The following is a 27799-nucleotide window of genomic DNA, read 5'->3' as shown; positions in this document are numbered from 1 at the left end:
GCGAGAGAGGTTGTGTTCGGCTGCAAGTAGGTGTGAATGTCCAGCCATAATTACTCACAAACGGTAAAGGTAGTATTGCCAGACCATATATGATCAAAACAGGGAGCGGAGGTGGTTCAGCTGCAAGAAGGTTTGAATGTCAAACTAAAGTTCAAATATATTAACAAAAGCGGGAGGAGAGGTCTTCGGATGAAAGTGGTTGAAAATTTCCAACCATAATGTATAAAATGCGGTGAAAAAAAAGGTGTGATAGAACACTAAAAGGTGGAGCGGAAGTGTTCGGCTGCAAGAAGGTGTGAATGTCCGACTATATTTGGTGAAAAGCAGGTGAAGCAAGGTCTGAATGCCCAACCTTACATCATCAAAAGCAACGACAATGGTTTGTAAAAAGCGGGTAAAAAAAGGTTCGAATGCCCGAATATACATCATCAAAAGCGGGAGCGGAGGTGTTCGGATGCAAGAAGTCCGACCAAAGTTTGTAAAAAGCAGTGAAAAGTGAGAAAAAGCATTTCGTGAGTTCTGCATGATTTGGGATTTTGCTTATAAAATGCATTACTTCACTCAAACTATGTTAAAACTGATTTGTCCTTCCATATTCATCAATGTCTAGATCGACTTCAACAAAGAAAAACATTGGACATTTTATAGTAGAAGAAGTTGAAATCCATCTACACATTGATAAATATGAAGGACAAAGCAGTTCCCACTTGCCCATAAGAAAATAAGCTTATTCTCGGATTCCTGATCCTTCAGTGTTGCTCTTTCTTCTACTGCAAAATACAATGTTGTTCTTTGTTGAAGTCGATCTAGACATTGATGAATATGAAGGAAAAAGCAGTTTTAACTTGGTTTGAGTGAATTAATTCATTTTATACATAAAATCCGAAATCGTGCAGAAATCATGAAAATAAGCTTATTCTCGGATTCCTAAAACTTTTGATTGGCTCTTTCTTTTACTGCAAAGTACAACGTTGTTTTTTTGTTTAAATCTATCGAGACATTGATAAATATGAAGGTAAAAGCAATTTTAACATAGTTTGAGTGAAGGAATTGATTTTATAGATAAAATCCCAAATCACGCAGAACTCCTCAAAAGGGGCGTATGGCTTAATCACAAGTGTGGTTCTTTCTCATTAAGGGTAGTATGAGGAAGTTTATGCTTGAAATATATTTAGAAATGAGTACATATGAAGGACAAAGCAGTGTTAACTTAGTTTGAGTGAAGGAATTCATTTTATACATAAAATCCCAAATCATGCAGAACGTATGAAAAGAAGCTTATTCTCGGATTCCTGATCCTTCAGTTTTGCTCTTTCTTCTACTGCAAAATACAATGTTGTTCTTTGTTGAAGTCGATCTAGACATTGATAAATATGAAGGAAAAAGCAGTTCTAACTTGGTTTGAGTGAATGAATTAGTTTTATACATAAAATCCGAAATCGTGCAGAACTCATGAAAATAAGCTTATTGTCGGATTCCTAAAACTTTTGATTTGCTCTTTCTTTTATTGCAAAGTACAACGTTGTTTTTTTGTTTAAATCTATCGAGACATTGATAAATATGAAGGTAAAAGCCGTTTTAACATAGTTTGAGTGAAGGAATTAATTTTATAGATAAAATCCCAAACCATGCAGAACTCCTCAAAAGGGGCGTATGACTTAATCACAAGTGTGGCTCTTTCTCATTCAGGGTAGTATGAGGAAGTTTATGCTTGAAATATATGTAGAAATGGGTACATATGAAGGACAAAGCAGTGTTAACTTAGTTTGCGTGAAGAAATTAATTTTATACATAAAATCCGAAATCGTGCAGAACTGAAAATAAGCTTATTCTCGGATTCCTAAAACTTTTGATTTGCACTTTCTTTTACTGCAAAGTACAACGTTGTTTTTTGTTGAAATCTATCTAGACATTGATAAATACCAGCCGAAACTCTGCTGCCGCTTTTGATAATTTATGGTTGGGCATTCTTACCTTTTCTTACCCGCTTTTTACAAATTATGATCTTACATTCACACCTACTTGCAGTCGAACACCTTCTCATCCACTTATGATCATGTGCGGTTGGGCTTTCGCACCTTTTCTTACCCATTTTTCAGTAATTATGGGTGGACATTCAGACCTTCTTTCAGCCGAAAACCTCCGCTCCTCTTTTGATCATACATTGTCGGGCATTCACACCTTGTCTTACCCGCTTTTTACAAACTTTAGTCGGACATTCAAACCTTCTTGCAGCTGAACCACCTCCGCTCCCTGTTTTGATCATATATGGTCTGGCAATAGTACCTTTTCTTACCCGTTTGTGAGTAATTATGGCTGGACATTCACACCTTCTTGCAGCCGAACACAACCTATCCCGCTTTTGATGATATATGGTCCAGCATTCTTACCTTTTCTAACACATTTTTCAGCAATTATGGTCGGACATTCACACCTACTCACAGACGAACACCTCCGCTCCCACATTTGATAGTGTATAGTCGGGCATTCTCACCCTTTCTCATCAGCTTTTTGCAAATTATGATCTGATATTCACACCTACTTGCAGTCGAACAGCTCTGCTCCCGCTTTTGATTATGTTTGGTTGGATATTCGAACATTTTCTTAATGCTTTTTACAAACTTTGGTCGGACGTTCACACCGTCTTGCAGCCGAACACCTCCGCTTCCGCTTTTGATGGTGTATAGTCGGGCATTCGAGCCTTTTCTTACCCACCTATTACTTACTATGGTTGGACATTCAAACCTTCTTGTAGCCGAACACATCCGCTCCTGCTTTTGATGATGTATGATTTGGCATTCGCACCTTTTCTTACCCATTTTTCAGTAATTATTGGTCGGACATTCAGACCTTCTTGCACCTGAACACCTCTGCTCCCGCTTTTGATGGTGTATAGTTGGGCTTTCGAGCCTTTTCTTCCCCGATTTTTACAAATTATGGTTGGACATTCAGACCTTGCAGCCGAAAACCTCCGCTCCCTCTTTTGATCATACATTGTCGGGCATTCGCCCCTTGTCTCACACGGTTTTTACAAACTTTAGTCAGACATTCACACCTTGCAGCTGAACCACCTCCATTCCCTGTTTTGATCATGTGTGGTCTGGAAATAGTATCTTTTCTTCCCCCGTTTGTGAGTAATTATGGCTGGACATTCACACCTACTTGCAGCCGAAAAACCACCTCTCCCGCTTTTGATGATGTATTGTCCGGCATTCTAGTCTTTTCTATCAAATTTTTCAGCAATTATGATCTGACATTCACACCTACTTGCAGTCGAACAGCTCTGCTCCCGCTTTTGATTATGTTCGGTTGGATATTCAAACCTTTTCTTAACTGCTTTTTACAAACTTTGGTCGGACGTTCACACCTTCTTGCAGCCGAACACCCCCGCTTCCGCTTTTGATGGTATATATTCGGGTATTCGAACCTTCTCTTACCCGCTTTTTACAAACCATGGTTGGACTTTCATACCTTCTTGTAGCTGAACAACTCCACTCCTGCTTTTGATGATTTATGGTTGGACATTCGCATCTTTTCCTACCCATTTTTCAGTAATTATGGGTGGATATTCACATCTTCTTGCAGCTGAACACCTCCTCTCCCGCTAATGATCATGTAAGGTTTGATATTCGAAAATTTTCTTTCATGTTTTAAAGCAATTATTAATGGACATTCAGACCTACTTGCAGCCGAACACCACCTCTCCCGATTTTGATTATGTATGGACCGGCATTCTTACCTTTTCTAACACATTTTTCAGCAATTATGGTCGGAGATTCACACCTGCTCACAGCCGAACAACTCCGCTCCCGCATTTGATGGTGTATAGTCGGGCATTCTCACCCTTTCTCATCAGCTTTTTGCAAATTATGATCTGACATTCACACCTACTTGCAGTCGAACAGCTCTGCTCCCGCTTTTGATTATGTTTGGTTAGATATTCGAACCTTTTCTTAACTGCTTTTTACAAACTTTGGTCGGACGTTCACAATATCTTGCAGCCGAACACCTCCGCTTCCGCTTTTGATGGTGTATATTCGGGCATACGAACCTTTTCTTACCCGCTTTTTACAAACCAAGGTCGGACTTTCACACCTTCTCTTAGCTGAACAACTCCGCTCCCTCTTTTGATTGTGTACAGTCGGGTAATTTAACCTTTTCTTACTCGCTTTTTACCATCTATGGTCGGACATTCACACCGTCTTACAGCGGAACACCTCCGCTCCCTCTTTTGATGATGTATGGTTAGGCATTCGCACCTTTTCTTACCCATTTTTCAGTAATTATGGGTAGACATTCACACCTTCTTGCAGCTGAACACCTCCTCTCCCGCTTATGATCATGTGCAGTTTGATATTCGAAAATTTTCTTTCATGTTTTCTAGCAATTATTGATGGACATTCAGACCGTCTTGCAGCTGAACACCTCCGCTCCCACTTTTGATGGTGTATAGTCAGGCTTTCGAGCCTTTTCTTCCCCGGTTTTTACAAATTATGGTTGGACATTCAGACCTTCTTGCAGCCGAAAACCTCCACTCCCTCTTTTGATCATACATTGTCGGGCATTCGCACCTTTTCTTACCCGCTTTTTACAAACCATGGTCGGACTTTCACACCTTTTAGTAGCCGAACAACTCCGCTCCCGCTATTGATTGTGTACAGTCGGGTATTTTAACCTTTTCTTACCCGCTTTTTACCAACTATGGTTGGACATTCACACCTTCTTACAGCAGAACACCTCCGCTCCCTGTTTTGATTATGTATGGTTTGACATTCGCACCTTCTCTCACCCGCCTTTTACTATGGTCGGCCATTCACAGCTTCCTCTCCACCATACTTGTATGGTGGGATATTCACACCCACTTGCATCCGAAGACCTCCGCCCCCACTTTTGTTGATATTTAGTCGGTCATTCGCACCTTACCCGCTTTTGGCAAACTATGGCCTTCTTGCAGCCAAACACCTCTGATCTCGCTTTTGATGATGTAAGGTTGGGCATTCAGACCTTGCTTCACCTGCTTTTCACCAAATATAGTCGGACATTCACACCTTCTTGCAGCCGAACACTTCCGCTTTTAGTGTTCTATGAGGCATTCACATATTTTTTTTCACCGTATTTTATAGATTATGGTTGGAAATTCTCACCCACTCTCATCCGAAGACCTCTCCTCCCGCTTTTGTTAATATATAGTCGGGCATTCGAACCTTTTCTTACCCGCTTTTTACAAATTATGGTCGAACATTCACACCTACTTGCAGCTGAATACTTCCGCTCCACCTTTTAGGTATGTATGGTTGGCATTTGCACCTCTTTTTATACTGATTGCTGAAGATTAAGTTGTTCTTTCTCAAACTACAATTTTTTTTTAATTGTTGAAACTTGATTTGAAGTGGATAAATAAGGAGGACAAACAGTTTTAGGTCAGGCTGATAGAAGGAATTAATTTTTTAGCAAAATCTGTATTTCGTCATATGTCGAGAGATGCTTATTGCTGAAGAAGTTCTTTCTCATTCTACAAAGTACAACGTTGTTTATCGTTGAAACTTGATTAGACATGAATAAATATGAAGGACAAGGCAGTCTTAACTTGGTTTGAGTTAATGAATTCGTTTTATAGGAGAATCCGAATTCGTGCATAATTCATAAAATAGAGCTTATTTTCGGATTCCTGAAGAATGAGTCTGGTTCTTTCTCATAATACAAAGTTTGTTGTTTATTGTTGAAACTCCATCAGAAGTGAAGAAATAAATGAATGCCTATCAACAAATGTGGGATCTAAACTCTAGTGCTTCCTCTAAAATAATTTCCTTTCTCAATTTAGAAATGTGTGTGTGTAAGTCACAACACCCGTGACACCAAAACGGCTTTCTTTTCTCTACACTCTGCACTTTGAGCACACACACCAAATCAGAAAGGCTTTTCTCTCTCTTTTCTACACTATGGACTGTGGGGACACAAAACCGCTCTCTCTCTTTTTTTTTTTTTTATCGTGTGCCAGGGCGTTGTCTCACGTATTAGATTATGCTTAAGATACGAATGGGTTTATCAGTCACATCAGAATCCATACATACTGATCCTCCCGTAATAAAATGGTCGGATCTTATCAAACACACTTTGTTTCTTGTGACAATCAAGTCAGCGAAACAGCGTATACACGTCAAGACACTGAATCAAGTTTGCCACAAGAACTCATAAGTTTGGCAGTATTGCTCTGCCGTCAGCAATCATACACCCATTTTATTTTCGTGAGACATGTGCAAGCACCTGTTCATCTACTGTTCTATCACTATGAATTAGTGATCTATTATCAATAAGGATACTTCTACAACTACTATCAAAGTATGTCCGGACTTCTTATGTTGTCAGTTGCTATATATGAATAAGTGGGTAGCTACTAACAAGCATTAAGCATGTCACACAGCCCAAACATATAACATTTCAGGACACACCACACAGTTAACAACCACAGTGAAGCGTGTCAAATCCCAAACATGTAACATTCAACAGGACACTTACACAACACATTCAAATCAAACAGTCAGACAACATACAAGAACATATACCCCAGCCGGCATTGCTCCCTGCCTATTTTCGTACAGCACACTATGTGTGCGCACACCTTTATTCACAAACTCTTCAACTTATACTCTTTTACCGAAGCTGCTACAGCTCGATTGGCCGAATACCCTTTGATCCTATTTCGGTGAATTTGACATCTGCCTTACATATAACAGATTAGCGGTTTAGCAGTTTTAATTTAGTTTGAGTGAAGGAATTCATTTTATAGCAAAATCCGAAATCGTGAAGAACTCATGAAAGTAAGCTTATTCTCGGATTCCTGAAACTTTAGATTTGCTCTTTCTTTTACTGCAAAGTACAACGTTGTTTTTTTTTGTTTAAATCTTTCTAGACATGGTAAATATTAAGGACAAAGCAGTTTTCACATAGTTTGAGTGAAGGAATTCATTTTATAGATAAAATCCCAAGAGTCTGCTGAGAAAAGAGAGTGAATGCGAAGTAGACTTTAACACGGCTATGGGAGCGAGCCGAGTGTGGGCTAACCGGGAGAATTGCTTGAAAGAAACGCGACACCGAATGTACGATCAGAACAAAGCCTCAATACGGGATTCTCGTGGTGTTTTTGTTGCTGCCTTGTCTTTTGCACAGAGTAAAAGACAAGGCAGCCATCGAATAGGGCCCGATTGTTCCTAGTTGGTCAGCCGAGGAGCAAGGGGGGGGGGGGGGCAAGCGTCTCAACCAAGCAAAGCTCACCATGGGGAAGGTGGCTATGCCAACTAGCCTGATGCCCTGCTCCCGCAGTGACGGATAATCGTACTCTGGTTTCTCTTCATAACGTAAAAGTCTTTCGCCTTTTACTAAAGATTTCTGTGGAGAGCAGCACTAATGAGTTGTTTCTATTTTTGGCAGGCTTTACCTTTGCGGGTGAAGCCCTTGCTGTCTGTGCAAAAGAAATCTTCTTACTGTGCAGAGTGACTTCTCTGAGTAGAGTCGCCTTACTTGTTGCGACTGTGCCGATGTTCGAAGCTGGAGTGCAAAGTTGTTGCTTGAATGGTGCTTGCTGGAGCGTGCGGGAGTGCAAAGTTATACCATTTAAAAGGGCTGAAGAGTGCTCAGTGCAGCGGGTGGGCGACACTCTGGCCACCTTGAAAACCGAGGTTACATCCACTACCAGGGGCAGCCCAAGTTCTGCCGCAAGTGTGGTGAGCATGGGCACCTGGTTGAGGCTTGTACCAAGGTGTTATGTGGGAAGAGCAGAGAAATTGGGCAAACTTTTGGAGAGTGTCCAAATGGCAGGAAATGTAATCTCTGTGGAGAATTAAATCACCTCTTCAGAGATTGCCCTAAATCTTTTGCCAACAAATTAAAGACGGTAAAGCCACAGTCAAGCCAACAAAGAGAAGGACCAAAGGTGGCAGTTGGTGAACAAAGTGAAGAGGTTGACCCAATAAATTCAAACTTCCCGCCAAAAGCTTGGATTGGAAGTGAGGAGCAAAAAGGAGAGGGGCCTGTAGAGGCCTCACCACTCAGTGTTGAAGTCTGTGAGAATTCACAGGCAGAGGGTGGAGCTACGCTAAATGAGGAGGAAGAGCAGACAGGTGAGTCTAGTGAAGATACTCACCTCCCCGAAGGTCAACAGCCGAAGAGGACGGCATCTGAGCCTCTGATTCCCCAGTGGTATCAGAGAAGAGGGGAAGGGTTAGGTCCCTTTCAGACAGTTCTTCAGTGGAAGAACCTAGAGTCTTCCCCTCCGACTCACCAAATGAGGTCTCCTTTTTAACTTCAGCTCTGCAATCAACCCCCAGGGACTCAAAGTTAAATGCAACATTGCGTCAGAGGCCAACACCGAGAGTCCGAAAAGGAAATATAGATCACCCTACACACTTTTCACCTAAAGAAATGAAGGAAGAGCTAGTTTCCCAAGAAATAACCTGTGTGTAATTTGTTTTGATAACTTAGAAAAACGAAAATGACGTACCTACTTTCCTTTATGCTTTTAATGGTTCTCACCTTCTCAACACTAAATGTGAGAAGTGTGAAATCAAAGACAAGAGCCCAGAGTATTTTATCCTTCTTAGACTCCATAAAATCAGATGTGTTTTTAATACAAGAATGTGGACTACCTTTTTTAAAAAAACATAGACAATGGGAGGAAATGTGGCCCCATTTATCGATATGGAGTGGCTCAAATCAAAATAAAAATGATGGTGTGGCCATTCTAATTAAAAATCCGCATGTTCTGGTGAAAGGTAGCACAGTGGTGAGAGACGGACGGGCACTTTTAGCACACTTGAATTTTATGGGGCAAGACTTTAACCTCTTAAATATTTATGGTTTCAATGGAAAAAATGAAAGGTATGACCTTTTAGAAGATATACAGCTTTACATGCTAGGGCAAGTACCTTTAGTTGTAGGAGGGGATTTTAACTGTATCTTGAGCAGGAAAGATAGAAAAAGAGCAGGGGTAGATTTTAAAGTGGATAAGACTTCGATTTTACTTCAGGGCATATGCAGGGATTTTAAGCTTACTGACTGTTTTAAAACCATGCATCCCAGAGAGGAGGGCTTCACCTGGTTTAGTCATGATGGCACCAGAGCCTCTCGCATTGATTATTTCTTTACTAGAGATTGCCCACCCACTGATGTTAGATTAACCCCTGTTTTCTTTTCAGACCACCTTATGCTCTCCTGCACCCTTTCACCCCCTTCTGGTGTGACGGTAGGAAGTGGTCTGTGGAAACTCAACTGTTCCCTGTTGGAGGATGAAATCATAGTCAGTCAGTACAGGGAATGTTATAAAGAGTGGCAGACCCTTCAAGACCTCTACGAAACACATGCACAATGGTGGGAAATGGTGAAGGAAACGACCCAGACTTTTTTTAAACAGCAAGGTAAACGTAAAAAAAGGAAAGAGAATAGATGTATGATGGGACTACATAAACGCTTACAGCGCTACTTTAAACTAAATCAGTGTGGCATAGACTTTAAAGAAGAAATCAAAGATGTCAAAAAGGAAATGTCAGTTTTAGCAGAAATAAAGAGTAAAGGAATTTTTGTAAGAAGCAGGGAGCAGGAAATTGAGGAAGGTGAAAAAGAAAGAAAGTTATAAATAAAAAGGAGTGTATTCAAAATCTAAAAAGAGAAGATGGGTTTTTAACAAAATCCACACAAGAGATGATTGAAACTGTACATACCTTTTATAGTAACATGTACAAAGAGAAACCAGTGCACTTGGAAACATCGGCAGAAATCTTAAAATTCGTTGACAAAACCGTAAAAGAGAATTCACACTTGACACAGAATTTTACTGCTTTAGAGTTAAAAAAATGCCTAACAGGTTTTAAGAGAAGTCGAGCTCCGGGTTTAGACGGGCTTCCTGCAGAATTCTATCTGACCTATTGGGACCTTTTATCATCAGACATTTTAGATGTTTTTAAAGATTTTGAAAAACTCGACCGACTGCCTGACAGTTTTAGAGTGGGAATAGTGACTCTACTTTATAAAAAAAATGATAAGACTGACCTAAAGAATTGGAGGCCCATCACACTTTTAAACTTTGACTGTAAACTTTTTAGCAAGGTTTTAGCGACACGGATGTCCTCTGTTTTAGAGGAGGTAATTCACCCAGACCAAGCTTGTGCCATCTCAGGGAGACAACTGACCGACAGCCTCGTACTGATTCGAGACATCATTGATTACGCTAGAGACAGAAACACCCGGCTTGTCATCTTAAATTTAGACTTTGATCGGGTCTCGCATCAATATCTCTTTCAGGTGTTGCAGCCATCGAAAAGGGCCCGATTGTTCCTACTTGGTGAGCTTTGCTTGGTTGAGACGCTTGCCCCCCCCACCCCCCCCCCCCCCCCCCCCCCACCCCCCCCCCTGCTCCTCGGCTGACCAAGTAGAAACAATCTATTCGATGGCTGCCTTGTCTTTTACTCTGTGCAAAAGACAAGTCAGCCACAAACACCACGGGAACACCGTATTGAGGCTTTGTTCTGACCACTCATTCGGTGTCGCGTTTCTTTCAAGCAATTCTCCCGGTTAGCCCGCACTCGGCTCGCTCCCAGAGCCGTGTTAAAGTCCACTTCGCATTCACTCTCTTTTCTCAGCAGATTAAAAGAAAGTTTCATCTTGGGCTCCCTGAAACTTCCATCCTGCACCGCTGTTTGCTTTTTCACAAGAGCAGAGGAGAGCGCACCGTTCCCAGCGGCACTGCAGTACCGGGTCGAGGCTTGGAGTGAACGGAGCAAGCTTCTTTTTCAACTCCTATTCTTAAAAATCCATTTAATATGTTGTCCTCGTATAGAGGACATATTAAACTGATAAGAACGGATACTACACTTGATCTTAGCCAAAAGGCCGAGAAGCGATAACTGTCCACTGTTTCAGGTCCGAGGGCCCTTGCTGGCACAATGCGCACTTGTAGCAGTGTTCTTTTTATGGCCATAGGTGGCCAGAGTGTCACGTTGCACCTCCGCCCACCCGCTGCACTGAGCACTCTTCAGCCCTTTTAAATGGTATAACTTTGCACTCCCGCATGCTCCAGCAAGCACCATTCAAGCAACAACTTTGCACTCCAGCTTCGAATATCGGCACAGTCGCAACAAGTAAGGCGACTCTACTCAGAGAAGTCACTCTGCAAAGTAGCAAGATTGCTTTTGCACGGACAGAAAGGGCTTCATCCGCAAAGGTAAAGCCTGCCAAAAATAGAAACAACTCATTAGTGCTGCTCTCCACGGAAGTCTTTAGTAAAAGGCGAAAGACTTGTATGTTATGAAGAGAAACCAGAGTACGATTATCCGTCACTGCGGGAGCAGGGCATCAGGCTAGTTGGTATAGCCACCTTCCCCATGGTGAGCTTTGCTTGGTTGAGACGCTTGCCCCCCCCCCCCTTGCTCCTCGGCTGACCAAGTAGGAACAATCGGGCCCTATTCGATGGCTGCCTTGTCTTTTACTCTATGCAAAAGACAAGGCAGCAACAAAAACCCCACGAGAATCCCGTATTGAGGCTTTGTTCTGACCGCTCATTCGGGGTCGCGTTTCTTTCAAGCAATTCTCCCGGTTAGCCGACACTCGGCTCGCTCCCATAGCCGTGTTAAAGTCTACTTCGCATTCACTCTCTTTTCTCTGCAGACTCTTGGGATTTTATCTATAAAATGAATTCCTTCACTCAAACTATGTTAAAACTGCTTTGTCGTTCATATTTACCATGTCTAGAAAGATTTAAACAAAAAAAAACAACGTTGTACTTTGCAGTAAAAGAAAGAGCAAATCTAAAGTTTCAGGAATCCGAGAATAAGCTTACTTTCATGAGTGCTTCACGATTTCGGATTTTGCTATAAAATGAATTCCTTCACTCAAACTAAATTAAAACTGCTAAACCGCTAATCTGTTACATGTAAGGCAGATGTCAAATTCACCGATCTAAGGGTATTCGGCCAATCGAGCTGTAGCAGCTTCGGTAAAAGAGTATAAGTTGAAGAGTTTGTGAATAAAGGTGTGCGCACACATAGTGAGCTGTAGGAAAATAGGCAGGGAGCAATGCCGGCTGGGGTATATGTTCTTGTATGTTGTCTGACTGTTTGATTTGAATGTGTTGTGTAAGTGTCCTGTTGAATGTTACATGTTTGGGCTTTGACACTTCACGGTGGTTGTTAACTGTGTGGTGTGTCCTGAAATGTTATATGTTTGGGCTGTGTGACATGCTTAATGCTTGTCAGTAGCTACCCACTTATTCATATATAGCAACTGACAACATAAGAAGTCTGGACATACTTTGATAGTAGTTGTAGAAGTATCCTTATTGATAATAGATAAACTAATTCATAGTGATAGAACAGTAGATGAACAGGTGCCTGCACGTCTCACGAAAATAAAATGGGTGTATGATTGCTGACGGCAGAGCAATACTGCCAAACTTATGAGTTCTTGTGGCAAACTTGATTCAGTGTCTTGACGTGTATACGCTGTTTCGCTGACTTGATTGTCACAAGAAACAAAGTGTGTTTGATAAGATCCGACCATTTTATTACGGGAGGATCAGTATGTATGGATTCTGATGTGACTGATAAACCCATTCGTATCTTAAGCATAATCTAATACGTGAGACAACGCCCTGGCACACAATCAAAAAAAAAAAGAGAGAGCGGTTTTGTGTCCCCACAGTCCATAATGTAGAAAAGAGAGAAAAAAGCCTTTCTGATTTGGTGTGTGTGCTCATAGTGCAGAGTGTAGAGAAAAGAGAGAAAAGAAAGCCGTTTTGGTGTCACGGGTGTTGTGAATTACACACACACATTTCTGAATTGAGAAAAGAAATTATTTTAGAGGAAGCAGTAGAGTTTAGATCCCACATTTGTTGATAGGCATTCATTTATTTCTTCACTTCTGATGAAGTTTCAACAATAAACAACAAACTTTGTATTATGAGAAAGAACCAGACTCATTCTTCAGGAATCCGAAAATAAGCACGAATTCGGATTCTCCTATAAAACGAATTAATTAACTCAAACCAAGTTAAGACTGCCTTGTCCTTCATATTCATTCATGTCTAATCAAGTTTCAACGATAAACAACGTTGTATTTTGTAGAATGAGAAAGAACTTCTTCAGCAATAAGCATCTCTCGACATATGACGAAGTACAGATTTTGCTAGAAAATTAATTCCTTCTATCAGCCTGATTTAAAACTGTTTGTCCTCCTTATTTATCCACTTCAAATCAAGTTTCAACAAATAAAAAGATGTTGTAGTTTGAGAAAGTACAACTTAATCTTCAGCAATCAGTATAAAAAGAGGTGCAAATGCCAACCATACATCCAACCATACATACCTAAAAGGTGGAGCGGAAGTATTCAGCTACAAGTAGGTGTGAATGTTCGACTATAATTTGTAAAAAGCGGGTAAGAAAAGGTTCGAATGCCCGACTATATATTAACAAAAGCGGGAGGAGAGGTCTTCGGATGAGAGTGGGTGAGAATTTCCAACCATAATCTATAAAATACGGTGAAAAAAAATATGTGAATGCCTCATAGAACACTAAAAGCGGAAGTGTTCGGCTGCAAGAAGGTGTGAATGTCCGACTATATTTGGTGAAAAGCAGGTGAAGCAAGGTCTGAATGCCCAACCTTACATCATCAAAAGCGAGATCAGAGGTGTTTGGCTGCAAGAAGGCCATAGTTTTCCAAAAGCGGGTAAGGTGCGAATGTCCGACTAAATATCAACAAAATTTTGGGCGGAGGTCTTCGGATTCAAGTGGGTGTGAATATTCCACCATACAAGTATGGTGGAGAGGAAGCTGTGAATAGCCGACCATAGTTTGGAAAAAGCGGGTAAGAAAAGGTTTGAATGCCCGAACATACACCATCAAAAGAGGGAGCGGAGGTGTTCCGCTGTACGGAGGTGTGAATGTCCGACCATTGTTGGTAAAAAGCGGGTAAGAAAAGGTTAAAATACCCGACTGTACACAATCAATAGCGGGAGCGGATGTGTTCGGCTACAAGAAGATGTGAAAGTCCGACCATGGTTTGTAAAAAGCGGGTAAGAAAAGGTGCGAATGTCCGACAATGTATGATCAAAAGAGAGAGCGGAGGTTTTCGGATACAAGAAGGTTTGAATGTCCCACCATAGTTTGTAAAAAGCGGGTAAGAAAAGGTTCGAATGTCCGACTATACACCATCAAAAGCGGGAGCAGAGGTGTTCCGCTGTAAGACGGTGTGAATGTCCAACCATAGTTGGTAAAAAGCGGGTAAGAAAAGGTTAAAATACCCGACTGTACACAATCAATAGCGGGAGCGGAGTTGTTCGGCTACTAAAAGGAGTGAAAGTCCGACCATGGTTTGTAAAAAGCGGGTAAGAAAAGGTGCGAATGCCCGACAATGTATGATCAAAAGAGGGAGTGGAGGTTTTCGGCTGCAAGAAGGTCTGAATGTCCAACCATAATTTGTAAAAACCGGGGAAGAAAAGGCTCGAAAGCCCGACTATACACCATCAAAAGTGGGAGCGGAGGTGTTCAGCTGCAAGACGGTCTGAATGTCCATCAATAATTGCTAGAAAACATGAAAGAAAATTTTCGAATATCAAACTGCACATGATCATAAGCGGGAGAGGAGGTGTGAATGTCTACCCATAATTACTGAAAAATGGGTAAGAAAAGGTGCGAATGCCTAACCATACATCATCAAAAGAGGGAGCGGAGGTGTTCCGCTGTAAGACGGTGTGAATGTCCGACCATAGATGGTAAAAAGCGGGTAAGAAAAGGTTAAATTACCCGACTGTACACAATCAAAAGAGGGAGCGGAGTTGTTCAGCTAAGAGAAGGTGTGAAAGTCCGACCTTGGTTTGTAAAAAGCGGGTAAGAAAAGGTTCGTATGCCCAAATATACACCATCAAAAGCGGAAGCGGAGGTGTTCGGCTGCAAGATATTGTGAACGTCCGACCAAAGTTTGTAAAAAGCAGTTAAGAAAAGGTTCGAATATCTAACCAAACATAATCAAAAGCGGGAGCAGAGCTGTTCAACTGGAAGTAGGTGTGAATGTCAGATCATAATTTGCAAAAAGCTGATGAGAAAGGGTGAGAATGCCCGACTATACATCATCAAATGCGGGAGCGTAGTTGTTCGGCTGTGAGTAGGTGTGAATCTCCGACCATAATTGCTGAAAAATGTGTTAGAAAAGGTAAAAATGCCGGTCCTTACATCATCAAAATCGGGAGAGGTGGTGTTCAGCTGCAAGAAGGTCTAAATGTCCATCAATAATTGCTAGAAAACATGAAAGAAAATTTTCGAAAATCAAACCACACATGATCATAAGTGGGAGAGGAGGTGTTCAGCTGCAAGAAGGTGTGAATGTCCACCCATAATTCCTGAAAAATGGGTAAAAAAAAGGTGCGAATGCCCAACCATACATCATCAAAAGCAGGAGTGCATGTGTTCGGCTACAAGAAGGTGTGAACGTCCAACCAAAGTTTGTAAAAAGCAGTTAAGAAAAGGTTCGAATATCCAACCAAACATAATCAAAAGCGGGAGCAGAGCTGTTCGACTGCAAGTAGGTGTGAATGTCAGATCATAATTTGCAAAAAGCTGATGAGAAAGGGTGAGAATGCCCGACTATACACCATCAAATGCGGGAGCGGAGTTGTTCGGCTGTGAGTAGGTGTGAATCTCCGACCATAATTGCTGAAAAATGTGTTAGAAAAGGTAAGAATGCCGGTCCATACATCATCAAAAGCGAGAGAGGTTGTGTTCGGCTGCAAGTAGGTGTGACTGTTCGACTAAAGTTTGTAAAAAGTGGGTAAGACAAGGTGCGAATGCCTGACAATGTATGATCAAAAGCGGGAGCGGAGGTGTTCAGCTGCAAGAAGGTCTACATGTCCATCAATAATTGCTAGAAAACATGAAAGAAACTTTTCGAAAATCAAACCGCACATGATCATAAGTGGGATAGGAGGTGTTCAGCTGCAAGGTGTGAATGTCCACCCATAATTACTGAAAAATGGGCAAAAAAAAGGTGTGAATGCCCAACCATACATCATCAAAAGCAGGAGTGGAAGTGTTCGGCTACAAGAAGGTGTGAACGTCCAACCAAAATATGTAAAAAGCAGTTAAGAAAAGGTTCGAATATCCAACCAAACATAATCAAAAGCGGGAGCAGAGCTTTTCGACTGCAAGTAGGTGTGAATGTCAGATCATAATTTGCAAAAAGCTGATGAGAAAGGGTGAGAATGCCCGACTATACATCATCAAATGCGGGAGCGGAGTTGTTCGGCTGTGAGTAGGTGTGAATCTCCGACCATAATTGCTGAAAAATGTGTTAGAAAAGGTAAAAATGCCGGTCCATACATCATCAAAAGCGAGAGAGGTTGTGTTCGGCTGCAAGTAGGTGTGAATGTCCAGCCATAATTACTCACAAACGGGTAAGAAAAGGTAGTATTGCCAGACCATATATGATCAAAACAGGGAGCGGAGGTGGTTCAGCTGCAAGAAGGTTTGAATGTCAAACTAAAGTTCAAATATATTAACAAAAGCGGGAGGAGAGGTCTTCGGATGAGAGTGGTTGAAAATTTCCGACCATAATGTATAAAATGCGGTGAAAAAAAGGTGTGATAGAACACTAAAAGGTGGAGCGGAAGTGTTCGGCTGCAAGAAGGTGTGAATGTCCGACTATATTTGGTGAAAAGCAGGAGAAGCAAGGTCTGAATGCCCAACCTTACATCATCAAAAGCGAGATCAGAGGTGTTTGGCTGCAAGAAGGCAATAGTTTGCCAAAAGCGGGTAAGGTGCGAATGTCCGACTAAATATCAACAAAATTTGGGGCAGAGGTCTTCGGATGCAAGTGGGTGTGAATATCCAACCATACAAGTATGGTGGAGAGGAAGCTGTGAATAGCCGACCATAGTTTGGAAAAAGCGGGTAAGAAAAGGTTTGAATACCCGAACATACACCATCAAAAGAGGGAGCGGAGGTGTTCCGCTGTACGAAGGTGTGAATGTCCGACCATAGTTGGTAAAAAGCGGGTAAGAAAAGGTTAAAATACCCGACTGTACACAATCAATAGCGGGAGCGGATGTGTTCGGCTACAAGAAGGTGTGAAAGTCCGACCATGGTTTGTAAAAAGCGGGTAAGAAAAGGTGCGAATGTCCGACAATGTATGATCAAAAGAGAGAGCGGAGGTTTTCGGATACAAGAAGGTTTGAATGTCCCACCATAGTTTGTAAAAAGCGGGTAAGAAAAGGTTCGAATGCCCGACTATACACAATCAATAGCGGGAGCGGATGTGTTCGGCTACAAGAAGGTGTGAAAGTCCGATCATGGTTTGTAAAAACCGGGAAGAAAAGGCTCGAAAGCCCGACTATACACCATCAAAAAGAAGGTTTGAATGTCCATCAATAATTGCTTTAAAACAAGAAAGTAAATTTTCGAATATCAAACCGTACATGATCATAAGCGGGAGAGGAGGTGTTCCGCTGTAAGACAGTGTGAATGTCCGACCATAGTTGGTAAAAAGCGGGTAAGAAAAGGTTAAAATACCTGACTGTACACAATCAATAGCGGGAGCGGAGGTGTTCGGCTACTAAAAGGTGTGAAAGTCCGACCCTGGTTTGTAAAAAGCGGGTAAGAAAAGGTTCGAATGCCCTAACATACACCATCAAAAGAGGGAGCGGAGGTGTTCCGCTGTAAGACGGTGTGAATGTCCGATCATAGTTGGTAAAAAGCGGGTAAGAAAAGGTTAAAATACCCGACTGTACACAATCAAAAGAGGGAGCGGAGTTGTTCAGCTAAGAGAAGGTGTGAAAGTCCGACCATGGTTTGTAAAAAGCGGGTAAGAAAAGGTTCGTATGCCCGAATATACACTATCAAAACCGGAAGCGTAGGTGTTCGGCTGCAAGAAGGTGTGAACGTCCGACCAAAGTTTGTAAAAAAGCAGTTAAGAAAAGGTTCAAATATCTAACCAAACATAATCAAAAGCGGGAGCAGAGCTGTTCGACTGCAAGTAGGTGTGAATGTCAGATCATAATTTGCAAAAGGCTGATGAAAAAGGGTGAGAAATCCCGACTATACACCATCAAATGCGGTAGCGGAGTTGTTCGGCTGTGAGTAGGTGTGATTCTCCAACCATAATTGCTGAAAAATGTGTTAGAAAAGGTAAGAATGCCGGTCCATACATCATCAAAAGCGGGAGAGGTGGTGTTCGGCTGCAAGTAGGTGTGAATGTCCAGCCATAATTACTCACAAACGGGTAAGAAAAGGTAGTATTGCCAGACCATATATGATCAAAACAGGGAGCGGAGGTGGTTCAGCTGCAAGAAGGTTTGAATGTCAAACTAAAGTTCAAATATATTAACAAAAGCGGGAGGAGAGGTCTTCGGATGAGAGTGGTTGAAAATTTCCGACCATAATGTATAAAATGCGGTGAAAAAAAGGTGTGATAGAACACTAAAAGGTGGAGCGGAAGTGTTCGGCTGCAAGAAGGTGTGAATGTCCGACTATATTTGGTGAAAAGCAGGAGAAGCAAGGTCTGAATGCCCAACCTTACATCATCAAAAGCGAGATCAGAGGTGTTTGGCTGCAAGAAGGCAATAGTTTGCCAACAGCGGGTAAGGTGCGAATGTCCGACTAAATATCAACAAAATTTGGGGCAGAGGTCTTCGGATGCAAGTGGGTGTGAATATCCAACCATACAAGTATGGTGGAGAGGAAGCTGTGAATAGCCGACCATAGTTTGGAAAAAGCGGGTAAGAAAAGGTTTGAATACCCGAACATACACCATCAAAAGAGGGAGCGGAGGTGTTCCGCTGTACGAAGGTGTGAATGTCCGACCATAGTTGGTAAAAAGCGGGTAAGAAAAGGTTAAAATACCCGACTGTACACAATCAATAGCGGGAGCGGATGTGTTCGGCTACAAGAAGGTGTGAAAGTCCGACCATGGTTTGTAAAAAGCGGGTAAGAAAAGGTGCGAATGTCCGACAATGTATGATCAAAAGAGAGAGCGGAGGTTTTCGGATACAAGAAGGTTTGAATGTCCCACCATAGTTTGTAAAAAGCGGGTAAGAAAAGGTTCGAATGCCCGACTATACACAATCAATAGCGGGAGCGGATGTGTTCGGCTACAAGAAGGTGTGAAAGTCCGATCATGGTTTGTAAAAACCGGGAAGAAAAGGCTCGAAAGCCCGACTATACACCATCAAAAAGAAGGTTTGAATGTCCATCAATAATTGCTTTAAAACAAGAAAGTAAATTTTCGAATATCAAACCGTACATGATCATAAGCGGGAGAGGAGGTGTTCCGCTGTAAGACAGTGTGAATGTCCGACCATAGTTGGTAAAAAGCGGGTAAGAAAAGGTTAAAATACCTGACTGTACACAATCAATAGCGGGAGCGGAGGTGTTCGGCTACTAAAAGGTGTGAAAGTCCGACCCTGGTTTGTAAAAAGCGGGTAAGAAAAGGTTCGAATGCCCTAACATACACCATCAAAAGAGGGAGCGGAGGTGTTCCGCTGTAAGACGGTGTGAATGTCCGATCATAGTTGGTAAAAAGCGGGTAAGAAAAGGTTAAAATACCCGACTGTACACAATCAAAAGAGGGAGCGGAGTTGTTCAGCTAAGAGAAGGTGTGAAAGTCCGACCATGGTTTGTAAAAAGCGGGTAAGAAAAGGTTCGTATGCCCGAATATACACTATCAAAACCGGAAGCGTAGGTGTTCGGCTGCAAGAAGGTGTGAACGTCCGACCAAAGTTTGTAAAAAAGCAGTTAAGAAAAGGTTCAAATATCTAACCAAACATAATCAAAAGCGGGAGCAGAGCTGTTCGACTGCAAGTAGGTGTGAATGTCAGAGAATAATTTGCAAAAGGCTGATGAAAAAGGGTGAGAAATCCCGACTATACACCATCAAATGCGGTAGCGGAGTTGTTCGGCTGTGAGTAGGTGTGATTCTCCAACCATAATTGCTGAAAAATGTGTTAGAAAAGGTAAGAATGCCGGTCCATACATCATCAAAAGCGGGAGAGGTGGTGTTTGGCTGCAAGTAGGTCTGAATGTCCATTAATAATTGCTTTAAAACATGATAGAAAATTTTCGAATATCAAACCTTACATGATCATTAGCGGGAGAGGAGGTGTTCAGCTGCAAGAAGATGTGAATATCCACCCATAATTACTGAAAAATGGGTAGGAAAAGATGCGAATGTCCAACTATAAATTATCAAAAGCAGGAGTGGAGTTGTTCAGCTACAAGAAGGTATGAAAGTCCAACCATGGTTTGTAAAAAGCGGGTAAGAGAAGATTCGAATACCCGAATATATACCATCAAAAGCGGAAGCGGGGGTGTTCGGCTGCAAGAAGGTGTGAACGTCCGACCAAAGTTTGTAAAAAGCAGTTAAGAAAAGGTTTGAATATCCAACCGAACATAATCAAAAGCGGGAGCAGAGCTGTTCGACTGCAAGTAGGTGTGAATGTCAGATCATAATTGCTGAAAAATGTGATAGAAAAGACTAGAATGCCGGACAATACATCATCAAAAGCGGGAGAGGTGGTTTTCGGCTGCAAGGTCTGAATATCCAACCATAATTTGTAAAAATCGGGGAAGAAAAGGCTCGAAAGCCCGACTATACACCATCAAAAGCGGGAGCAGAGGTGTTCAGGTGCAAGAAGGTCTGAATGTCCGACCAATAATTACTGAAAAATGGGTAAGAAAAGGTGCGAATGCCAAATCATACATCATTAAAAGCAGGAGCGGATGTGTTCGGCTACAAGAAGGTTTGAATGTCCAACCATAGTAAGTAATAGGTGGGTAAGAAAAGGCTCGAATGCCCGACTATACACCATCAAAAGCGGAAGCAGAGGTGTTCGGCTGCAAGAAGGTCTACATGTCCGACCAAAGTTTGTAAAAAGCATTAAGAAAATGTTCGAATATCCAACCAAACATAATCAAAAGCGGGAGCAGAGCTGTTTGACTGCAAGTAGGTGTGAATATCAGATCATAATTTGCAAAAAGCTGATGAGAAAGGGTGAGAATGCCCGACTATACACTATCAAATGTGGGAGCGGAGGTGTTCGTCTGTGAGTAGGTGTGAATGTCCGACCATAATTGCTGAAAAATGTGTTAGAAAAGGTAAGAATGCCGGACCATATATCATCAAAAGCGGGAGAGGTTGTGTTCGGCTGCAAGAAGGTGTGAATGTCCAGCCATAATTACTCACAAACGGGTAAGAAAAGGTACTATTGCCAGACCATATATGATCAAAACAGGGAGCGGAGGTGGTTCAGCTGCAAGAAGGTTTGAATGTCCAACTAAAGTTTGTAAAAAGCGGGTAAGACAAGGTGTGAATGCCCGACAATGTATGATCAAAAGAGGAGCGGAGGTTTTCGGCTGCAAGAAGGTCTGAATGTCCACCCATAATTACTGAAAAATGGGTAAGAAAAGGTGCGAAAGCCCAACCGCACATGATCATAAGTGGATGAGAAGGTAGTAAGTAGTGCAAGTAGGTGTGAATCTAAGATCATAATTTGTAAAAAGCGGGTAAGAAAAGGTAAGAATGCCCAACCATAAATTATCAAAAGCGGCAGCAGAGTTTCGGCTGGTATTTATCAATGTCTAGATAGATTTCAACAAAAAACAACGTTGTACTTTGCAGTAAAAGAAAGTGCAAATCAAAAGTTTTAGGAATCCGAGAATAAGCTTATTTTCATGAGTTCTGCACGATTTCGGATTTTATGTATAAAATGAATTTCTTCACGCAAACTAAGTTAACACTGCTTTGTCCTTCATATGTACCCATTTCTACATATATTTCAAGCATAAACTTCCTCATACTACCCTGAATGAGAAAGAGCCACACTTGTGATTAAGCCATACCTCCCTTTTGAGGAGTTCTGCATGATTTGGGATTTTATCTATAAAATTAATTCCTTCACTCAAACTATGTTAAAACGGCTTTTACCTTCATATTTATCAATGTCTCGATAGATTTAAACAAAAAAACAACGTTGTACTTTGCAATAAAAGAAAGAGCAAATCAAAAGTTTTAGGAATCCGAGAATAAGCTTATTTTCATGAGTTCTGCACGATTTCGGATTTTATGTATACAATGAATTCATTCACTCAAACCAAGTTAAAACTGCTTTTTCCTTCATATTTATCAATGTCTAGATCGACTTCAACAAAGAACAACATTGTATTTTGCAGTAGAAGAAAGAGCAAAACTGAAGGATCAGGAATCCGAGAATAAGCTTCTTTTCATACGTTCTGCATGATTTGGGATTTTATGTATAAAATGAATTCCTTCTCTCAAACTAAGTTAACACTGCTTTGTCCTTCATATGTACCCATTTCTACATATATTTCAAGCATAAACTTCCTCATACTACCCTGAATGAGAAAGAACCACACTTGTGATTAAGCCATACGCCCCTTTTGAGGAGTTCTGCATGATTTGGGATTTTATCTATAAAATCAATTCCTTCACTCAAACTATGTTAAAACGGCTTTTACCTTCATATTTATCAATGTCTCGATAGATTTAAACAAAAAAACAACGTTGTACTTTGCAGTAAAAGAAAGAGCCAATCAAAACTTTTAGGAATCCGAGAATAAGCTTATTTTCATGAGTTCTGCACGATTTCGGATTTTATGTATAAAATGAATTCATTCACTCAAACCAAGTTAAAACTGCCTTTTCCTTCATATTTATCAATGTCTAGATCGACTTCAACAAAGAACAACACTGTATTTTGCAGTAGAAGAAAGAGCAACACTGAAGGATCAGGAATCCGAGAATAAGCTTATTTTCTTATGGGCAAGTGGGAACTGCTTTGTCCTTCATATTTATCAATGTGTAGATGGATTTCAACTTCTTCTACTGCATCTTCTTCACACCTTCTTGTAGCCGAACACTTCCGCTCCCTCTATTGATTGTGTACAGTCGGGTATTTTAACCTTTTCTTACCCGCTTTTTACCAACTATGGTCGGACATTTACACCGTCTTACAGCGGAACACCTCCGCTCCCGCTTTTTATGGTGTATAGTCGGGCATTCGAACCTTTTCTTACCCGCTATTTACAAACTATGGTAGGACATTCAAACCTTCTTGTATCCGAAAACCTCGGCTCTCTCTTTTGATCATACATTGTCGGACATTCGCACCTTTTCTTACCCGCTTTTTACAAACCATGGTCGGACTGTCACACCTTCTTGTAGCCGAACACATCCGCTCCCGCTATTGATTGTGTACAGTCGGGTATTTTAACCTTTTCTTACCCGCTTTTTACCAAGTATGGTTGGACATTCACACCTTCGTACAGCGGAACACCTCCGCTCCCTCTTTTGATGGTGTATGTTCGGGCATTCAAACCTTTTCTTACCCGCTTTTTCCAAACTATGGTCGGCTATTCACAGCTTCCTCTCCACCATACTTGTATGGTGGGATATTCCCACCCACTTGCATCCGAAAACCTCCGCCCAAAATTTTGTTGATATTTAGTCGGACATTCGCACCTTACCCGCTTTTGGCAAACTATGGCCTTCTTGCAGCCAAACAACTCTGATCTTGCTTTTGATGATGTAAGGTTGGGCATTCAGACCTTGCTTCACCTGCTTTTCACCAAATATAGTCGGACATTCACACCTTCTTGCAGCCGAACACTTCCGCTCCACCTTTTAGTGTTCTATCACACCTTTTCTTTCACCGCATTTTATACATTATGGTTGGAAATTTTCAACCACTTTCATCCGAAGACCTCTCCTCCCGCTTTTGTTAATATATTTGAACTTTAGTTTGACATTCAAACCTTCTTGCAGCTGAACCACCTCCGCTCCCTGTTTTGATCATATATGGTCTGGCAATACTACCTTTTCTTACCCGTTTGTGAGTAATTATGGCTGGACATTCACACCTACTTGCAGCCGAACACAACCTCTCTCGCTTTTGATGATGTATGGACCGGCATTTTTACCTTTTCTAACACATTTTTCAGCAATTATGGTCGGAGATTCACACCTACTCACAGCCGAACAACTCCGCTCCCGCATTTGATGATGTATAGTCGGGCATTCTCACCCTTTCTCATCAGATTTTTGCAAATTATGATCTGACATTCACACCTACTTGCAGTCGAACAGCTCTGCTCCCGCTTTTGATTATGTTTGGTTGGATATTCGAACCTTTTCTTAACTTCTTTTTACATATTTCGGTTGGACGTTCACACCTTCTTGTAGCTGAACACTTCCACTCCTGCTTTTGATGATGTATGGTTGGGCATTCACACCTTTTTTTTGCCCATTTTTCAGGAATTATGGGTGGACATTCACACCTTGCAGCTGAACACCTCCTATCCCACTTATGATCATGTGCGGTTTGATTTTCGAAAAGTTTCTTTCATGTTTTCTAGCAATTATTGATGGACATGTAGACCTTCTTGCAGCTGATCACCTCTGCTCCCGCTTTTGATCATACATTGTCAGGCATTCGCACCTTGTCTTACCCACTTTTTACAAACTTTAGTCGAACAGTCACACCTTTTTGCAGCCGAACACCACCTCTACCGCTTTTGATGATGTATGGTCCAGCATTCTTACCTTTTCTAACACATTCTTCAGCAATTATGGTCGGACATTCACACCTACTCAGAGCCGAACACCTCCGCTCCCGCATTTGATGGTCTATAGTCGGGCATTCTACAGCGGAAAAGACTCATTCTTATGTTTGGTTAGATATTCGAACCTTTTCTTAACTGCTTTTTACAAACTTTGGTCGGACGTTCACAATATCTTGCAGCCGAACACCTCCGCTTCCGCTTTTGATGGTGTATATTCGGGCATACGAACCTTTTCTTACCTGCTTTTTACAAACCAAGGTCGGACTTTCACACCTTCTCTTAGCTGAACAACTCCGCTCCCTCTTTTGATTGTGTACAGTCGGGTAATTTAACCTTTTCTTACCCGCTTTTTACCATCTATGGTCGGACATTCACACCGTCTTACAGCGGAACACCTCCGCTCCCTCTTTTGATGATGTATGGTTAGGCATTCGCACCTGTTCTTACCCATTTTTCAGTAATTATGGGTAGACATTCACACCTTCTTGCAGCTGAACACCTCCTCTCCTGCTTATGATCATGTGCAGTTTGATATTCGAAAATTTTCTTTCATGTTTTCTAGCAATTATTGATGGACATTCAGACCGTCTTGAAGCTGAACACCTCCGCTCCCACTTTTGATGGTGTATAGTCGGGCTTTCGAGCCTTTTCTTCCCCGGTTTTTACAAATTATGGTTGGACATTCAGACCTTCTTGCAGCCGAAAACCTCCACTCCCTCTTTTGATCATACATTGTCGGGCATTCGCACCTTTTCTTACACGCTTTTTACAAACCATGGTCGGACTTTCACACCTTCTTGTAGCCGAACAACTCCGCTCCCGCTATTGATTGTGTACAGTCGGGTATTTTAACCTTTTCTTACCCGCTTTTTACCAACTATGGTCAGACATTCAATCCTTCTTGTAGCCGAACACATCCACTCCTGCTTTTGATGATGGGTATTCAAACCTAATTGTTGCCCGCTTTTCATTAATTATGGGTGGACATACACACCTTGTCGCAGCCAAACACCTCCGCTCCCTGTTTTGATCATGTATGATTGGACATTCGCACCTTTTCTCACCCGCTTTTTACTATGGTCGGCCATTCAGAGCTTCCTCTCCACCATACTTGTATGGTGGGATATTCACACCCACTTGCATCCGAAGACCTCCGCCCCCACTTTTGTTGATATTTAGTCGGTCATTCGCAGCTTACCCGCTTTTGGCAAACTATGGCCTTCTTGCAGCCAAACACCTCTGATCTCGTTTTTGATGATGTAAGGTTGGGCATTCAGACCTTGCTTCACCTGCTTTTCACCAAATATAGTCGAACAGTCACACCTTCTTGCAGCCGAACACTTCTGCTCCACCTTTTAGTGTTCTATGGGGTATTCACACCTTTTTTTTCACCGCATTTTATTGATTATGGTTGGAAATTCTCACCCACTCTTATCCGAAGACCTCTCCTCCTGCTTTTGTTAATATATAGTCGGGCATTCAAACCTTTTCTTACCCGCTTTTTACAAATTATGGTCGAACATTCACACCTACTTGCAGCCGAACACCTCCGCTCCCGCTTTTGATGGTGTATAGTCGGGCTTTCGAGCCTTTTCTTCCCCGGTTTTTACAAATTATGGTTGTACATTCAGACCTTGCAGCCGAAAACCTCCACTCCCTCATTTGATCATACATTGTCAGGCATTCGCACCTTGTCTTACCCGCTTTTTATAAACTTTAGTCAGACATTCACACCTTGCAGCTGAACCACCTCCGCTCCCTGTTTTGATAATGTATGGTCTGGCAATACTACCTTTTCTTACCGGTTTGTGAGTAATTATGGCTGGACATTCACACCTACTTGCAGCCGAACACCACTTTTCCAGCTTTTGATGATGTATGGTCCGGCATTCTAGTCTTTTCTAACACATTTTTCAGCAATTATGGTTTGACATTCACACCTACTCACAGCCGAACACTTCCGCTCCCGCATTTGATGGTGTATAGTCGGGCATTCTCACCCTTTCTCATCAGCTTTTTGCAAATTATGATCTGACATTCACACCTACTTGCAGTCGAACAGCTCTGCTCCCGCTTTTGATTATGTTTGGTTGGATATTCGAAACTTTTCTTCACTGCTTTTTACAAACTTTGGTTGGACGTTCACACCTTCTTGCAGCCGAACACCTCCGCTTCCGCTTTTGATGGTATATATTCGGGCATTCGAACCTTTTCTTACCCGCTTTTTACAAACCATGGTCGGACTTTCACACCTTCTTGTAGCCGAACAACTCCGCTCCCGCTATTGATTGTGTACAGTCGGGTATTTTAACCTTTTCTTACCCGCTTTTTACCAACTATTGTTGGACATTCACACCGTCTTACAGCGGAACACCTCCGCTCCCTCTTTTGATGGTGTATGTTCGGGCATTCGAACCTTTTCTTACCCGCATTTTACGAACTATGGTCGGACATTCAAACCTTCTTTTAGCCGAACACATCCACTCCTGCTTTTGATGATGTATGGTTGAGCATTCGCACCTTTTCTTACCCATTTTTTACAAACTATGGTCGGACATTCACACCTTCTTGCAGCTGAACACCTCCTCTCCCGCTTATGATGATGTGTGGTTTGATATTCGAAAATTCTCTTCCATGTTTTTTAGCAATTATTGATGGACATTCAGACCTTCTTGCAGCTGAACACCTCCGCTCCAGCTGTTGATGGTGTATAGTCGGGCTTTCGAGCCTTTTCTTCCCCGATTTTTACAAATTATGGATGGACATTCAGACCTTCTTTCAGCTGAAAACCTCCGCTACCTCTTTTGATCATACATTGTCGGGCATTCGCACCTTTTCTTACCTGCTTTTTCAATTCATGGTCGGACTTTCACACCTTTTAGTAGCGGAACAACTCTGCTCCCGCTATTGATTGTGTACAATAGGGTATTTTAACCTTTTCTTACCCGCTTTTTGCCAATTACTGTTGGACATTCACACCTTCTTACAGCGGAACACCTCCGCTCCCTCCTTTGATGGTGTATGTTCGGGCATTCGAACCTTTTCTTACCCGCTTTTTACAAACTATGGTCAGACATTCAAACCTTCTTGTAGCCGAACACATCCACTCCTGCTTTTGATGATGGGTATTCAAACCTACTTGTTGCCCGCTTTTCATTAATTATGGGTGGACATACACACCTTGTCGCAGCCAA

At 41.8% G+C, this 27799-nt stretch overlaps 3 non-coding genes across 3 annotated transcripts; 1 reads left to right on the top strand and 2 right to left on the bottom strand.

Moving 5' to 3' along the window:
* The first annotated feature begins 7332 nt into the window (after positions 1-7332).
* On the top strand, positions 7333-7446 carry LOC140317378 (U5 spliceosomal RNA). The gene has a single exon (XR_011917698.1). It is a non-coding gene; the product is annotated as a U5 spliceosomal RNA (small nuclear RNA).
* A 3263-nt stretch (positions 7447-10709) lies between these two features.
* Positions 10710-10893, bottom strand: LOC140317148 (U2 spliceosomal RNA). Its single transcript, XR_011917491.1, has one exon. It is a non-coding gene; the product is annotated as a U2 spliceosomal RNA (small nuclear RNA).
* A 308-nt stretch (positions 10894-11201) lies between these two features.
* On the bottom strand, positions 11202-11315 carry LOC140317196 (U5 spliceosomal RNA). The gene has a single exon (XR_011917530.1). It is a non-coding gene; the product is annotated as a U5 spliceosomal RNA (small nuclear RNA).
* Positions 11316-27799: the final 16484 nt, after the last annotated feature.

The sequence above is a fragment of the Leuresthes tenuis genome, unplaced genomic scaffold, assembly GCF_036924035.1.
Source record: "Leuresthes tenuis unplaced genomic scaffold, fLeuTen1.0.hap1 SCAF_10, whole genome shotgun sequence".
NCBI classification, from domain to species: Eukaryota; Metazoa; Chordata; class Actinopteri; order Atheriniformes; family Atherinopsidae; genus Leuresthes; species Leuresthes tenuis.
Note: the sequence above shows the minus strand (reverse complement) of the source record. Positions and strands in the feature narration are given on the sequence as shown.